Source organism: Agelaius tricolor, unplaced genomic scaffold (genome assembly GCF_023055355.1).
Source record: "Agelaius tricolor isolate 1412-34295 unplaced genomic scaffold, bAgeTri1.0.p SCAF_2, whole genome shotgun sequence".
Classification (NCBI taxonomy): domain Eukaryota; kingdom Metazoa; phylum Chordata; class Aves; order Passeriformes; family Icteridae; genus Agelaius; species Agelaius tricolor.
Window position 1 is genome coordinate 18,377,104 of NW_027269262.1, and position 17,734 is coordinate 18,394,837.

Consider the following 17,734-nt stretch of genomic DNA (forward strand, 5'->3'; position numbering starts at 1 on the left):
GGAATGTGTATGATATCCAAGTACATTTTCTAAGATAGATGCAAAACTATATAGAATTTATAGAATGCTTCTTTTTTATTTATATGCATCTATAATGTAGTACAGGTTTTGAAGGAGGAAAAAAAAGAAAGAAAATTACATTTGAAAATATTGGACACTAACCTTGAAGCCCTGAACTTGGCTACTCCCTTCTACATGACATCTCTAGTCATGGGGACTGGCTTCCAGGGTTTCCTACTTTCCCACATGGCTTATATTTCACACTCCTTTCTCTTTCTGTCGTTGCCAGTTATCCCTGGTCATCCCTCATATTCAGTGCAGTTCTGGATCACTCTGCCTGTCCTGCTTTCATGTGAGTGCACTCAGAATGGAGAAAACAGTTATCCCAGCAAATGGCTGGTTGGTCCTGCAGCTGAATGTATGGGAGAACAGAGCAGCACAAACTGAAGAGAAAATGTTTATGATGATACCTAGAAACTCTGGACAAAGAACATTTTTATGTAGATGATATTAGTGTCACATCTTTATTTAGAAAAAAAAATAATTTCTTTACCAGTATGATGACTTTGGTATAGGAATGCTTCATTAACAAATCTCATCAAATTAGAATATCAATTCATAGAAGAAATAGAAGAAAAGTCTATGGTTTGGTATTTTATTTTTAAATTTTAAAGGAAGTAGTAACTAGTTATTAACAGACATTTGTTAGTGTATTAACCTAACTTTGTCAGTGTTTTCTTTTCTGGAGAAAATTTCCCTCATATACAGCTTTAAAGCTAAGTTACTTGTATTTTATGCATGCAAGCTTCGGCCTGCTACATGTATATATTTTGCACAATGATGTGTTACTCATTTCTCAAGACACTGGAGGGTATTATATATCAAACTAAGGGTTTGGTCATTACCTTGATACATGAGATTCATTTTGCTGGTTGTGAATGTTATGGTTGCTACAGCTGTGAATCACAAGCATATTTTAAACAAGAACATAAAAAGTTAATTTTTTTTAATACAGTGGTGTTATCCTGTGGCCATATTTCTGTGTTCTTGAGCAGTCTCTTTAAACATGTGGTGCATGATAGTCAGTTGAGCAGAAATGAGATTAGTTTTCCTCAGCAAGGGGAGAAGTATCTGTTCATGAACACCCAGGACAGGAAAGACATGAACCTGTTGCAATGGGTTCAGAGTAGGGCCATGAAAATGATCCTCCTGGGAGGAAAGGCTGAAAGAGTTGGAGCTGTTTAGCTTGGAGAAGAGAGCTCCACTGAGGCCTTTCAGTATCTGAAGGGGGCTTATAAAAAAGATGGGAACAAATTTTTTAGCAGGGGCTGTTATGATAGGACAAGGGGTAAAGGTTTTATCTGAAGGAGGTCTAGACTAGATATAAGGAAGAATGTTTTTACGATGAAGGTGGTGAAACACTGGAATAAGCTGCCCAGAGAAATTGTGGATGCCCCATCTCTGGAAGTGTTCAAGACCATGGTTAATGCTGCTCTAAGCAATGTGATCCAATTGAACATGTTCCTGTTCATTGCAAGGAAATTTGGACTAGATGACCTTTAAAAGTCTCTTCCAACCCAAAATGTTCTATAATTCTATAAGATTTTTTTTCAGCAGATAATGCATAGCACTTTTCCTGCATGTGCCTTGTGCACAAGCAGAGATCTGGGCTGAAGGAAGTACAATTTCCAGGTGAAGGATGGAGAACAAACACCATGAGACCCTGAGTCTTTGGCCTGTAAACTCTACTGCCAAATTTGAAATTTACAAATTTTACCCTCTTTTACTATGAAAATAAACTCTCCATTTTGAAAATGATTCAATTATGTGGAAAGAGATTTCTGATCCGTAACACCCCTTCTGAATCCTCTGTATTATACAGAGACCTTGGTCACAATCTCAGTAGCTGAGTTGTTGCCAAGGGGAAAATTATAGGTAGATAATGACTCAGTGCACCAATAGCTCTCATACTGCCTGTGGAGTTGTAGGAAAAAGTGGTTGTGAGAAGATAAAACAGGGAATGAAACTCAACATGTGATGCGTATTATTTGTGTTCTGGCTTCTCTGAGGCAGTGAAAGATGTCCTTTTAGTAAGATAAAAGCATTACAGAAATATCCACATATATTTATTTATTTATTGCAAAATAGCCATTAGACAGGAAGGAAGAAGGGGATTTTTGGGGGATGGGAAATTTTGTTTGGTTTGGGGGAGGGGTTGTTGTTTGGGGTTTTTTTGGTTTGTTTTGTGTTTTAGGGGATTTTGGTGTTTTTTTGCTTTGGTTTAGTTTTGGGGGTTTTTTTTGGGGTTTTGCTTATTTTCTCCTTTTTAAGTTTTCATAGTTTAAACATCATTTTCTTTTATCTGTGATTCTTCCTCATCTACATAATCATTAAATTTATTGTTACTGTGGTCTTCAGATTTGTTTTTACAAAAAAAGCTTTTGGCAGCTCCTACAAAGAAAGTACCAAGACCAGGCAATGCAGTATTAAAGAATTTTGTGTGAGAGGAAAAGGACATACTATAATGCCTGTTATACTACAGGACTGTTTATCAAGAAAATTGGTAGAACATACTGAACAATTTTGTTTCTCTTTGAAATTAGGTGTACTGTAGTAAGAGTTTTGACGGTGGTTTTTTGCCCATCTTATATTTTTATGTGGATAAGACTTGATATGTATCGAGATCATATTTATGCATTTATGGTGGTTTATGTCAAGAAGTAAACTTCCTTTTGCTACATCTACCTATGTCTTTCAACATATATGTTTTATCCTTCTTCTAAGATTCTCAAGTAAAGTTTCTCTTCCAAAACCAAAATCTACAAGACTTCTGAAGACACAAGTTGAGTAAATATGTAAAGTCTTGATAAGATTCCTAAATTTGCATAAAGTAAGAGTATATTTAAGGGCAGCATTTGAAATCCATTGGAGTTGGTAGATTATTCAGCTAATTTGGACTCTGAAGTCAGTAAATATTTTGCTGGGATTTTAATACCTTGTCTATCTTTTTTGTCAATTCTTTACTGAGTCTCATGGTTCCTGCTGCTTCTGCTCCCCTGAAATGGTTAGTGAAAGGAAAATAAAACCTGGAATCCTGCAGAAGGGGTTCAGTTTCTTGTAACAGTAAATGTTCAGTTGACTAATTGTCTCTCTTTCACAAATGAATCCTGTTGTCTCCAGATGATTTTACAGCAGTGAGATGCCTAATGAAACAGAGTAAGAAATATACTGACAAAGGTTTGGAGGAGGAAGAGAATGTGAACCATATTCTGTTTTAAAAATAAAGAAGCATTTGAAGTGTATCAGTAGAAACAGGCAAGAGAGAAAAATAGTACTGGATGAAAGTGCATTGCTAGGAAGTTGCCTCTAAGTGTTAATACTGAACTTGTTCTTGCCTTAGTTGGATTCTTATTCTTTTTACTACTGTACTTGGAATTGCCTTTACTGCTTGACATTAATTTGTCTCTACTATATTTTTGTTATATATTTCTACTAAGAGTACTGCAGAATTAATGGTATAGAGACCTTTAGTGAAACTACCTGTTAGAATCCTAAAATAAGTACAACATTTCACAGCCCATCACTTAAAATTCCTGTCTTGCCATATTAATGAGCCTCAGACAGCATTAATGCACCTGGAGGACATGGGTCTCAAAAGTCCAAGTGCAGCATAAAGGAGATAGACATTCATTTCAGTCTTAGAGCCCCATGGGACCTTACAGGTATAAACCTGGCTATAAATTAACAAGAAACTTTGCTTGTCCTGAGGCTATCTGAAATCTATAAGAAGTTTGTAGTGTTTTGAGGGGAAAAAAAAAAAAAAACAACACTCTAATGGATTGCTACTTGTTTAAAATCTGGCTATGGGACTGTGTTCTGTGTGCATACTTTGTCTCGCTATGGGATGTAATCTGAATTTAAGCCCACTGGCTATAGATTTTCATAGCAAGTCAACCATGCTTCTATGCTGCTCAATACAGACCAACGTACATTAAACAGTTACCCTGTGGGTTATTTAGAGGGAGATTAATAGGTAACTATGCAAAACCTTTGCCTGAACATTAGTGAATTAAGGTGTTCTGTTTTGCTTTTCCACTGAATACAAGGAGTCTCAAACAGTCTATCACCTTCTCTTTTGGAAAACAGGAAAAAAAAACGTTTAGAAAGCAAACTGAGGGATTTGTCTTGAGTGCTCAGATAAGTACTCTAGTATAACCCTCAAGTACCCTGCAAATGTTGACAAGTTTCTTCCTAAAGCTTAAACCATTGTTTAGTAATCACATAGTACTGAATTAACAAGGACCATCCAGAAGCAAAAGTCTTTTCAAAGCTGATGCTCTAAGATCAAAATGTATTAGCTTCCTTTTTTTAATTTGCTTTCCCCTGATGACTTTCTGTGCTTTTGTCCTCTGCCAGAAGCAAAGCAGAAGCAATTCCAATTGACAGTAAATCTATATCAATAAAGAACAAAAGTACAAGAGGTTTCAGGTAAAACTAGATTGCTTCCATTCAGATAATTATCACTTGTCCATCAGAACAAAACTTGCCCTATTTTTATGTTTCTTGAGTAGGACATTGGAGTGGGACACTGTTCCATTGACTTTTTCCTGAGTTTTGGGCAAGCCACTTCCTTATCATGAATTACAAATATAATTCCACTTAACTTCCTTTTTAGAGATTGGTAAAGAGAAAGTGCTATCTAGTTGTTTAGTTTTAGTTTTAGATTTTAGCCTTAAAACTCCTTTAAAACTATTTAATGGTGTATGTAACTCATTACAATGCATGGATAATTTTATGGAAACTATCACAGAATTTTGCCTAGAATTTAATACAGTTGGTATATATGATTGCAGAAATAAGTAGAAGATGATTTGATTTAACTATCAGTTGAATTGGTAAACCAGATAAAAAGGAAACCAGGATCAACATCAGCGGAGATCCTGTACATTACAGCTGGATCTCTAACAATGAGAGTTCTGAAAATTCTCTTTCAAATTCTGTTTAAGGCACTGATTTGTAACTTGATTGTCTTAGGTTTGGCCCTGCTACACACATCTAGTATGAGTTTTGACAAGTTGTTTGGTTAAACTTTGCATATGTTACATGGTTTACATTCATAAAATCATGATATAGATTATTAGTTTTCTGTTTGTGTTCAACCCTTGTACTGCAACAGAAAATGCTGGTAAATAAGATGTTTGCTTGTGAAGGATGCTCTTCTGAATTGAAATAGGGCAAGTGAATATAATAATGAGATTTCAGGAACTTGGTTTCTACCAGATCATCAGGCAGGAGGGATTATAAAGTACTTCTCCCTGAAAAGCATACCAGAAAAAAACCTACAGAATATATTTTCCAGATTTCATAAAGCTTTTCCTTTTTAGAAAGATGTTTGTGGAAAGTTTCACATATTTTTTCTATACAGTTTATCTGTCACTAATTGAGGTATAGAAATTTAGAATATTAGTCAAGTTGTTCTGTAGCTGGTTCAAGGTTTCTCTGCATTTTGATTAAGAAGAACTTCTCTATAACCATGAATTCTTGAAATATTTAAGTAGAAAATCAAGCATATCTTTTAGAGCAAACATAAAACATTTCCTGTTGTGAATGTCCCTTAGACTCTACTAAAGAAGTTAAAAAGCAATTGCCTGGCAGTATCTAGGACTGCTTATCCTAATGTTGTCATAGGAGATCAGCATAAATGAGCTCTATGAATATTCTCTAGGCCAGGATGAAGAAAATCATTGCAAAAGGAGTCCAAACTGCTGTCCTTTGCCTCAAAATGCTCCAATGGCTAGAAAAAATCCACAACTCTGATAGTCTGGATTCCTGGGAGAGACATGTTTAAAGCTAACAATAAAGAAAAAATATAGATGCAAGATAATCTCTATGTTTCCACACTAACACTCAGTATGGTTGACTAAGTAATGACAAGTGGGGCTTCACTTGCAATACCTAACGCTGTTTATTCAAATGAACCTGTACAATATGTGAAGTGCACCCCATAATATAAAATACAGAAGAGATTTTTAATTTGTTCCTTTTGTATCCATTGCCTTCACAGTTTCTTTGGTCTTTTGTACACAGATTACCTTTTAAATGGCTGTCATTTGCCTTCTAATATACTCTGATGCTTTGACTTTCTATTGCACTGGACAATTTTAAGTTGTGTAACACTGGTGAAAGTAATGGTGATGTTGTCTCTGAGAATGGAAAAGCTCAGTAGTAACTCATACACCGAATCTTACCTTTTTTCTCTGAAATTTTGTCCAGCTTGAACTGTGCATGGTAGAAGTTTGACCATCAAAATAAAACACAGATGTGGTAGAAGCCATCTCCAGCATTGTGCATTCTAGTAGTGAGATTTTGGCTTTTTTCCAATTCAAATGAGCACAGTTGCAATTATTCTTTATTATCCAGAGAAAAAACAAATGGTGAATCATAGCTTCATATCCTAGAGTGTTATATAATGCATATTGAATTTCATTGGTATGCTGTATGCATATGTTTATTATGCTGAAAGCTGATTACCCAATTTCTTCTAAAGTCTTTGAAGGCGCTGTGCCAGCCCTTCCTGAAGTTTGCAAGCATATTGTTTTTGACTGTCAGGAGAGTTTGAGATTTCTGTATTAATTACTCTGTTTATATAAAAATGAGCTTTATAACATTTGTGTATTCCTATTATACGTATTTTAGAAATTACAGAGTAATTACAGCAATTGCTTAAACTGCATGTGGTGTCTGATTTAACTTAATAAGATGCAGCTACATCATTTTTCACATCTCATAAAACTAAATATGTGAGACAGTGAAGTCATAATGAAGTGTTGTAACAGTATATAACATATAGAGTTCTAAAAAGTTATTAATTTGCTTAATGGTAATTAAGGAAAAAATGGTGTATTTGTCTCCATATGGAATGTGTAAAGTATGTGAATGATTATTACTTCTCACTTTGTTACTTTATGCAAAGAAATGCACGTTCCTTTTTTTCTCCCTTGTAGGGCAGAGCCTTTACCAGTATGAGTCTGGTAATATTAGCTCTAGCCTGTGATAATGCATTTTAGTAAGCCAAAAGGGATGGCAATTTATCAGACTTGACAAGTGGTGGCTGAATAATAACTTTCCTGTAATGTAGACACTTTCCTGAATGTTTAAGTGCTGATGGTTTGAACATTACTGCTCACCAAATTTTAATTGATTTGAGGTTCACTGATTCACTGACCTCTAAGTAAGTGCCAGAACATACTGGGGTTTTATCTTCTTTTAGTTGTCTATGCAGATGAATCTACAGTAAAGCGTTTGATACTCTAATGTCCTATAGGTATCCCAGAAATGTATTTCCTGCTCAAATATGTAAAGCCTTCTCTGCACAAGGGACTCGCAATCCATACATCCAAAAATGCTGGTTTTAGCCATGTGTGAAGTACAGGAAATGTAAACATTGCTTGGGAAGGGAAGGGCTTCAACAGTGAGACATAATGTTTCTTAAGTCTTGTTTGCATGACTTAGAAGTATAGGTTTTACAGTTTGGCAATTTCAGAGTAAGGATGAGATTATAGAATCTGGCAGGGGTTTGAGCTAATTCTGCATAATTATTGCTGAAGTGTGACTGGCAGCCTGATCAATGTTTTCATTTTCCTCTCATGCTTCAGAGTCATAATTCAAGAGTTTCTGAAAGGATCATGGAAACTTGCAGCTATGTCCTTTAGGTCCTGAGCTAAGAAGTTTCATTTGTGGTTCTTTTTTTTTTTTTAAGCTTGCTGCTTTACATGCACACAAATTCTCCAGGTATTCTGGGAGTTTTCAGCTTTTTTTTTTTTCTCATTTTGACTTCAAGACATGTAGACAGTCCTCCTCTTAACTTCAAGGAGAAATGAGAATAAAAGCTCTTCTGTGCTCTGTGACCATATAGGAAGCATTGTAGTGACAAATACTTCCTCTTGATCAAAAAATAGGAGCAAAAAAAGACATTTTGTTTTCTGTTTCAGAGTTATCACTCAATTGTGTGCTTTCTTCAAAGACATCAGTGAAGGATGAAAAAATCATAAAAAGAAATTAATGTATTTATATTTTCTTGTTGTAAGTTATTTCCTTGTATGCCATCATTTGTGTTTGGAAAAGGCATTTTATATAACATTTTCTGTTTAAATTACAGTGATCTATAAGGTTTTTGCTGGAGGGTTCTTGACCTTGTTCTCCATCACTTCTCTTTGAAGTGAGACAGTTCAAAGGCAATAGATGAATGAAATGACAATATTTAGGCCCCTCATTTAAGAAGTCAGGTAAAAGAAATATGGCAAATAACATAAATTTTGCTTTGTATTCTTATTGAAGATATGATATAATAGTTTTAGAAATTGTTAGAAGAAACAGATTCAAACAGGAATAGATAAGAAATACTCATTATATATGGCTTTTCATAGCTACTTTCTGGAGAACAGTGCAGTCTTGTCTTCTTCTCCAGGTCTTCAAAGGATGAAATATTTAAAGGGTGACAATATTCATAAAGACCAGCCAGTTACACAGAAAATGCTTACACTGACAAGTAAGAAATTGTTATAATAGTGAGTACCTAAAATAAAACAAAGCCATAATTTAGACATTTAATTATTCCTGCAGTGTATGAAACTTTTCCTAGCTGCATAAAAACTTTACTCAACAAAACTGCTGTAGTTATTTGTCTGCTTTGTCAGATACTCATGCTGTTTAATGAGTTAATGTGTATACTCATGATATTTATCATTAACAAAGCCAATCACTCCAGAATGTACATAAATATAGATGCATACATATAAAGGAATAGGCGAGCTGTTATATGCATTCCAGATATGAGAAAAATAGTTTCATATTCTTCTTTTCCTGTGTATTAATATACTTTGGCTTGAATTTTAGTGGATTTTGGCTTTTTTCTCTTGACAGCAACTGAGTGCTCTGTGTGCTGACTTAAAGATTGTGTACTAAAATTCACACAGGACTGGAGTAGTTAAATAGTGGACTTCATGATACAATAAGTCATAATTAAAGTCTATTTGATATTTACCTACCACTGGTGAAGAGTCCAAGGCAGGCAGTTTCATTTCTTGTCATTTAGCAAGGGGCTCAGGAATGAGTTGAATCTCTGTGTGAGGTGAGATGAGTTGAACCTCTGTAATGGTTCAACTGGAAAGTAAATAAGAATGATGTTCATTCTCATTAAGGTACTGCACACAGTGGTTTTTGGTTTTTATACACAAAAGATACAAAAGAGAAAAATAGGTAATGGGGAAAAAATGCATATTTTATTGCAGCTAAAGGATTTTGCTGATTTTCCAAACTGTTAGTAGGCTGGACAAATAATGCAAAAAACTGAGTATATAACTAAATACATGTTTAAAGATCTGTTTCCAATTCTCTCTTTTAAAGCTACCTGATCTGGCCCAATCCTAAAGACCATTTCTTTTATCTAGGTAAATAAAATATATTCAAAAATAGAGTGAGATCCAGGGATGTAAACAGGAGTATTTTTAATCACTCTTTTTTAAAATATTTTCTTACCCTATAGTAACCAATTTAATTTCCATACACTATATGGAATCTAAACTCCAATGGGGAAAAGTTTCTGATAAATTCTTCTTTACCTTTATACTCACTTCTTGTTCTAGACTGTAAAATGAAATGCAGGCTAGCTGTACTACAAAGTAATTTTACATGCATGGTTTGTGCTATTGCATATTGTTTTAAGCTTTTGTGAGACAGTTGCCAAAATAACACCACTCTGTTGTTAATGGGCTTGAACATGTGTTTTTGTAACTTAGCTGTGATTTTATATTGCTTATTTTGATAATATCTTAACTTGTAGGTATTCTATTCTGCTTTCAACTTGTATATATATATATGTGCATATATATGTACTATATATGTGTACATGTGCTTGTAATATACTGACAGTACTGTTTATAATTTTAATTTATACACTATATATTCTTATTGATATAAAACAGTTCTCATTTTGAGCCTGGAGATGTACTGGGACAAATCATCAGTTCCTTAATCAGGAAATTTTGGCAGTGAAGTTACTTTACGCTGAAGATTTCCCTATGTATTTAGACAAATATTATTGCACTTTTTAAAGACTCTTGAGAAGGCCTTTAAGTCACTGGCCAAAGGTCTAAAAGTCACTAACCAAATGATAGAATGGAAAAAATGTCAATGTTGCTGTCTTAGTTTTATACTTTTTAATATGTGTGAAATAATTTTATTCTGTTTTTGAGAAAACAGATTGCCTAAGTTTGTTTCATATGCTAGAAGTTCATAAAAGGCATCATTAACACTTTATTCTGAGAAAGATGATAACGCTGAATTCAACTTTTCTGACAGGGATGCTATCCTGCTATATTTTTTGAACTGATTTAATCAGCTCCAGCACTATTTTTCACACTGAGTTCAGATTCTGTTTCATCTATGAAAGTTGGTAATTTGTGGTAACATAACGAATAAAGTTGTAAATAAATTACATACCCCAGCTTTTCTTTTTGGTCATAACAATATCAAATACTGCGCCAAGAGGAATGCCATATCTTAGCAGCCTGTATGTAAACATCCCAACAAGCTCCTTTTTGTCTGACCTTTCAGAAGCTGGTAGATTTCCTATACCTTTTTTATATACCTATATTCTATAAGTATAATTAAGTAGGTAAAAAAAAAGGGAGAATTTAGTCTGCTCTCTGAAAATGAGGTTGGAAGGCTAGGATTTCTTTTTTTCCAAACTACAACTAGTCCAAAAATATTTTTCCCATACTCTTAAGGAAAAAGAAAAAAAAAAAACCCACTAAAATTGAGAGTAAGCACAGTTTCATGCAAGTAACATTTTCTGAAGCTTTATGTGTGATAACTCTTCCTCCATAACCAAATCTCATTGCCTCATGTGGGATTGAAAAAGAAGAGCAATGAGGTCTCTTCTCTCACTGGTGTGTGACAGTGCCTTAGGAAGTTGATGCACATTCTGATATGCACTTCTTGCTCTTCCCCTGATGTGCCTTCACACTAGAATGAGGGGACTTAGTGCACATTTTGGTTAACCACTTAATTCTGAGCCCCTTTTGAGGATGTCTTTATTCATTTGCAATCTGGTATGCACAACCTGATCCCTTTTTCTCTTCTATTCCTCCCTCAGAGTATCTTCTGGGGGTCAGGCTGTTCCTTTCTGCTGGAAGGGCTCTTCACTGCTAGAAGATTTTTCACAGAAAAACTGTTGGTGTTAGCTCTGCAGTGTTGCCAAAGATTAGGACATTGTGAAAAAAAGGGTGCGATTTGAGATCTCACTGAATTGTTTAGGTGCTGTTCAGCTTGCTGGGATACTCTTTTTAGCTCCTGTTTAGAGATTAGATAATTCTACAGATCCATGCATGATCTGGTAACAGATATGCTGTTTGGAAACTCCAGATGTTTTATAACACAGGAACAGAATTCTTTGTTAAGAAAAGAACATATTAGTTGGCTATCATCACTCAAGTAGGCTTCTTTGTTCTTCTCCACTTTTAAGTGGAATGACCACATCATATAAACCTCAAATCCTTCCTAGTCCCTGACTTTATAAATAATACTTACAGTGTCAGAATTTAACATCATACATAGACTAGGAGAGATTTGTTTAGGCAGTGGTCTGGAAAGAATCAAAATTTTATGGTTTTTGCCATAAAAATAGAACTAGTCTCCAGGTTTGGGTTGAAACAGTTCCATAGATGGTAGCCCTATTAGGCAGCAGTCTCACTCATTTTGTCTTCATCTGAATGTCACACTGAATGTCAACAGCCTGAGCTGAGATGACAGCTTGACTTTGGGTGGGTAAGACAATGTATTTTTCTATCAGATTTTTTTTCTTGATGTTCAGCTACACCCTCAGAGAGAAATTTTTGAAAAGCAAAGAAGAAAACATAAGGATTCTTGACTGTAGAGGTTAGGGGGTTTTTTATACTCTCAAAATGTTAGGAAGATGCATATGCTTTTAAAAATTATTACCTGTCAGGAGAAAAAATCATCTTTTCATCTCTTTGTGTGAGCTACCTTTTTTGTTTTGAGGTGTAGAATGATGAGACTAATGGAGAGCAGGGCAAGGTCTGGCATGGGTATTAAAGGCCATTATTGTCAAAGGTTAGCAGATGATAAGAATTATGACTACACAGGGATAATTGTAAAACCTTGGTTTCCTTCTTACCCATTTCCCCAAACTAATCACAGAATCTGTCTTATTTTTTTTTAATCTGCTTATGAGAAACAGTGAAAAAGCTGAAGCCAGTAAAGCAGGGAGCTTTAGCTTATCAATTTGACAATTTTCAACTGTAGATGTACATGAAAAATTGAACTACAACTCCCATGAAATATCTGTAATAATTGACAGTAGTATGAAGAGAGACTATATGCTAGGTTGGTTTTCTGGTGAGTACCAGAGAGGTAAATTGATTAATTGTGGGTGTTTGTTGGCTTGGGTTTTTTTTACTTATTATATTTACATTATTATTTCTATAATTTTTATAAACTATTTTGTCTTTCACATCCTCCTTATTTCCATAGGAGAAGAGCTGAGAGCATTTTAAAAGTGTGCCAAATGAAGCAATAACAAAAAATATAATTTCTTGTAGTTGATTTCTTTTTTGTTGTTTTGTCATAGTTTATCTAGAGATACTAGAAGAAATAAAATTATTCTGCCTAAATAAAATGGAGCTGATAAGTATATAGCACTTAATACATCAGCTGGGGGTTTGGGACAAGCAGTTACAAAGAATGCTTGAATAATGTAGCGTCATTTCAGAATTAGATCGGGAAATTGGAAGTCAGCATTTCTACATTTGTCTTTATTGGAGATACTGGATAAAATGCTTAAACTTGCTTAATTCTGTAAGTTAAAAAACTGTTATGTATTAAAATAATACTTTGCTTCTTTGCTGACTATTGAGAGATGCATGTAATAATTTGAGATCTTAAGATGGGAGTCTTCCCTCTTCCCTTTACCCTTGTCTCCCCACAAGTTTAGGAAGAGAATCATTCTCTCTCAAAAACTAGTGATATTTTAGTGATTATTCTTGGCTTTTTGCATGCCTCAAAGAAATGTGATTTTCATGAAAACCTGATCCTTTTCTTAATCTTATTTTTTATAAATTTAGCTTGTGTTCCACCAAAAGTGCCTTGGCTCTAAAGGCTGGTTATTGGGAACAGTGCTACTCATAGTGTATATTTCACACAGTACATGACTAAGGTTGTGCTGATTGCACTTGCACATGCTGATGGGTAGCTGAACTGACTGGATATGGATTAGACATAATTTCGGAGGCTGAAAAAGGTAACAAACAGCTTTCAGTTAACAAATAAGCTATTAAAAGTATGATACTTGGCCTGAAAGGAGATGTTGCAATTGGAAGACAGAGGGGAAAACACAAGTGTTTTCCAGTGTGGTTCTTCTGCCTAAATTCAAGTGCTTCATGTGCTCTTTGATCTCTTCTGTTAATTCACTCAGGTGTAAAGGCCTTCTCTTTAGTACATTCAACAACATGGTAATCTACCAAAGGCTGCAAGATGAATATTAAATATTCCATTCCAAACACTGTACTCAGATGAATGAAGATGGATACAGACTTTACAGCTTCTGAGAAGGAAATTAGTATTGTCTTTTCCAGACTATGGACAGAAGGCTAGTCTTACTTTGACTGTCTTTTTTTGCTTGGTGATAACCCGTTAAAAAAGAAAGAAAATATTTTGTAGTGATAGCCTACATTCTTGCTTTTTTTTTTCTTCACAACTGGAAATTGTGAAAATTTGTAGCTCTTGTAGGATAAGAATAAGTGCAACTTGAGAAATAAGAACAGCTCTGAAAAAGTCTATCTGCAAGATGTAACCTATTAAAGATCCAGTTGCATCACAAAAGTCATTCTTGATGAATGCATTCAAAACAGTGAAAGAAACTTCTACTATATCTGGGACATTGGAGAGGGGAAAGGTCCTAAACATTTTAGAATTTCATATTTGATAAAATCTTGCAAACTTTATTTAGCAGTTTGGAATTTACTTGGAATTTTTCACAAGTGAAAACCAGAAGAACCTCACCTGATAGAAGCTGGCATGGCTTCACTGAAGCCAAGCAACACAGTGTTTGAAGCAGCTGAGGAACTGACTGCTGCTTTCAGAATGGAGGCTGGTTTTTATTCTGCCACTTTATATAATTATTTATTTATTTAAATCTATGCAGCTCTGTTACACTGTTTATTGGAACTAGAATGCCTCGCTCATTTATTACCTAAAGTATTTTTTGGTCAAATGGGGAAGAGGGCTGCAATTTTCTGTGCAGATGGCAGAAGTACTGTACAGTGGAATGGAGTGGAGTGTATCTATTAATCTCATCTAAAGAAGCAGATGAAGTGAAGAGCTTCAGTTCTGTGGCAGCCTAACCATTAACAGCATCCCAAACTTGATTTTATTTCTTTACTTTTTTTGGACTGAAAACACTGGGGCTAAGATTTATTATGTCATTGTCGTCCCTGCCTTTCCTCTGTCTCATCTGTATTCTTTACAGAGTCTATAAACATGGGCTGTCAGCAAGCTAAACCTGTCAGATTTCCACTTCCCCCCTCCTCCGCCTGCTACTATGCTGCCCGCGAAGCAGCCCCGCACATCGCACCCTCACTGTGATTCTCATGATCACATCTCATTCATCACCGTGACTCCAAACTCAGCTCAACACATTAGAAAAAAAGGTCAGGGATATGAAAGGCAAAGAGAAATAAACAACTACCCAGCGGAAGCCGTTGAGCTACAGGAGACGTGGGAGGTAAGATCGGAGCCAAATTCTCTGCCAGCAGCTGTACTGGGCATAAAGTACTTGCTATACAAGTTGTAAGTGTTTTAAACTGGAGGGTTATGTAGGGGTTTTCTGCAGCTCCTGGTTTATTTCCCAGCACAGAAGCATAGTGAAAGGATAGAAAGCCTTAGTTTAAGGTGGGAAGGTGATAAAACTTTTTATAACTGGAGTAAAGATGACAGATTGGTTGCTGAGTGACTAGAAACCTGATAGCATGCAAGATTTGGGCTCGAGAGTTCAATAAAGAGTGATGAGAGGACAGCTTCTTTTTTGACTTTCTGAGCCAAACTTCAAGGTGCTTTTGTTTTGGGATTGTGATAATTTTGTATGGACGGAAGAGAAATTATTTTGCATGTAAGCAATAAAATTCTTTTAAATGGGGTCTGTTTCCTCCTCTGTGCTATGCTGTTAATCTAGTAAGGTAGAATTTACTTTGAAATTATTCTGATATCTCTTCTCCATTCTCCTCACCACTACTTTGGTCATTTATACTTAGCAGGTTTGTTTTCTTGATGAGGTTTTTGGGATTTTTTTGCCTTTATGCAATTATCTTTTTTTTTTATTTATTGATAGTTCTCATAATAAACAGAAATAGTTGTTAATTCTTTTCTTTGCATTTTGTGAATCTATATTTAAAATAGTGATGTGATATCATGCAGGTAACTTCTTTCAAGTAAATAATAGGAGAAAAAAAAAAGAGAAACTGCAGAACCTAACATAAGTAACTTGTAAAACTCTGTTTGCAAGAGTTTTTTTCTCACAAGTAGTAGTAAATGTATCAGGATCTTAGTTTACTCTTTTATTCATGTATGCAATAATATGGCCCCTGATAATAACTTATTGTACAGCAAGTGCAAGTGATGTTGGTCAAATAGTGAAGAATATAAATATGTATATTGAATAATAATATGACTGTGCTTTATGTGAGCACCGTTTGTTTGTCTCCTAACCTTTTTTTGACGTGTTTCTGTCTGGCTGAAGTTACAAGCTTGTTTTTATGCTTTATGTGTTATTCAAGACAAAAGAAAAAAAGTAAATTGATTATTTGGTAATTCTCTTTGAAAAAAGAAAAAAAAAAAGGCAGGAGGCCCCTAGTGAAGTTATCAGGCAAATGATAAAAATAAAAAAATCCAATCATTAAGCAGGGGAAAGGAAATTTTATAGCAGATGGTTCCCATGATGTCGATTAAATACAATGCTTTGGATGCAACTTCAAATCTGTTAGCCATGTGCCTCTGGCTCTTGTAAGGTGAGAAGGAATAATACGCTGTATATTTGCTCCATGTCTCATTCTTTTTGAAGCATTTGCTATCATGCCAAAGCTGAAGACAAAATGCTGGAGTTTGTGGCTCAAAATACAATAGCACATCATACGGAGTCACTCATGGCAAGAATCTAGCAGCATTTGGGGAGAAAATTCTTATAATTCAGAAAAGGAATTTTTGCATTAAAAATAGAATAGGGGACTGTAATATCCCTTACTTCTGTGCCAGAATTTGTGTTTTCTTCAGTAAATGTAACTGTTCTCGGTATCCATTAGGAGGCTCTTTTCTCTATGTTCATCATTCTCCATGGAATGATGGAAATTCATCAGTTTTGAACCAACTGAACACCCTAGCTGTAGGGGGTAGGGGAAGTTAAGATCCCCAAATCAGGTAACTGCACTAACACCTTGTATGCATAATAATGTAGCAACTGAAAAAGACAAAAAGCTGAGAAAATGGGGTTTGGATATTTAGAAGACAATTAGAATGGGTAAATGACAATGAGAATGGATAAATTCTAGATTAATGTGACTTGTGAGGAGTAAAATAAATTGTGGAGAATAAGAACCAGGAATGAAAGCATATTAGAAAAGACAGGCACATTTGTATTTCTAAAATTTACTATATATAAATGCAGCATTGTGATATACAGCAACATCTGTACTGACATGATTCATACCCCAAAATAAGAAAAAAACCAAACCTACTAGAAATTTCAAACTTTTGAAAGAGGAGGTGTGAAAAACACCTAACAGTACACCTATGAAAGAGGCTATAACTGAAGAACAATTAAGAGATAAATGTCAGTGGCTCTTCATGAACTACATTGAACTGCAATAGTAACAGTGCTGGCAGTATGAAAATTATGATCCTACTAAAGGAAAACAAAATAGAGGGTAAGATCAGGATAATAAAGTAAATTGCATTAAGAAAATAGGAGTATTTCAGAAAATAAAGGTATGAGAAATAGAGATCTTCTCTTGGAGTGTAACTTGCAAAAAAATTATCAAGAGTGTTTCTATCTACCACATATCTGCAAATAAAATAAAGATTGAGTGGAGGATGAAAGGAGGAAGAACAACTGTCCAGAATCCAGTACTTCCCTCTTTACTGTTATACTAGGATGAAGCCAGCTCCTAGCCAGTTTATCTTCTGGCATCAAATGAGATTGTTTCAGTTATCTTGATCAATACCAGATGAAAATGAGGTGTAAACCAAAGATTACTTTGCACTGGGATGTCAAATATTCTTTTATGTTTCTCTGCTAAAGTAAACTTGCAAATATTGAGCTTAGCAAACTGAATCTGACAAGTACTTAAAATTTGAAGTGATGTCTTAAAAAAATAAATGGGTATCTCACTTTTCTTTCTCGAATATATAGTAAAGTTTGCATTATATAATGTACTGCTGTCTAGATAGAAGCCACATTAAGCTATGAAAAATTGTCTTAAACTGGTATATGAAAGGCAGTCATTTTAAAATAATAAGACTGAGGACAGAAAGGCAATTTGGAAAGTGAGTACTTTCAAGTGACTAATTCATCTCACCAAGCAAAAATTTGCGTTTGCATTCACCAACTAGTAAATATCAGGAATGTTATATGACAGAACTTCCCTACTCCTAGTTGCTTGCATTCAAC

The 17,734-nt window shown here is 34.9% G+C and overlaps 1 protein-coding gene across 5 annotated transcripts in view; it reads left to right on the forward strand.

Annotated features, from left to right (window-relative positions):
- CDH12 (cadherin 12) overlaps nt 1-17,734 on the forward strand; it is a 638,327-nt gene that overhangs the window by 328,602 nt on the left and 291,991 nt on the right. Inside the window, exon 1 of one of the 5 annotated variants that reach the window (XM_071453746.1) lies at nt 14,571-14,800. The exons of the other annotated variants lie outside the window; for them this stretch is intronic. The gene's annotated coding sequence lies outside the window, so the exon portion shown is untranslated. Of the gene's footprint in view, nt 1-14,570; nt 14,801-17,734 lie in introns of those variants that run through there. 5 annotated transcript variants of the gene reach the window in all.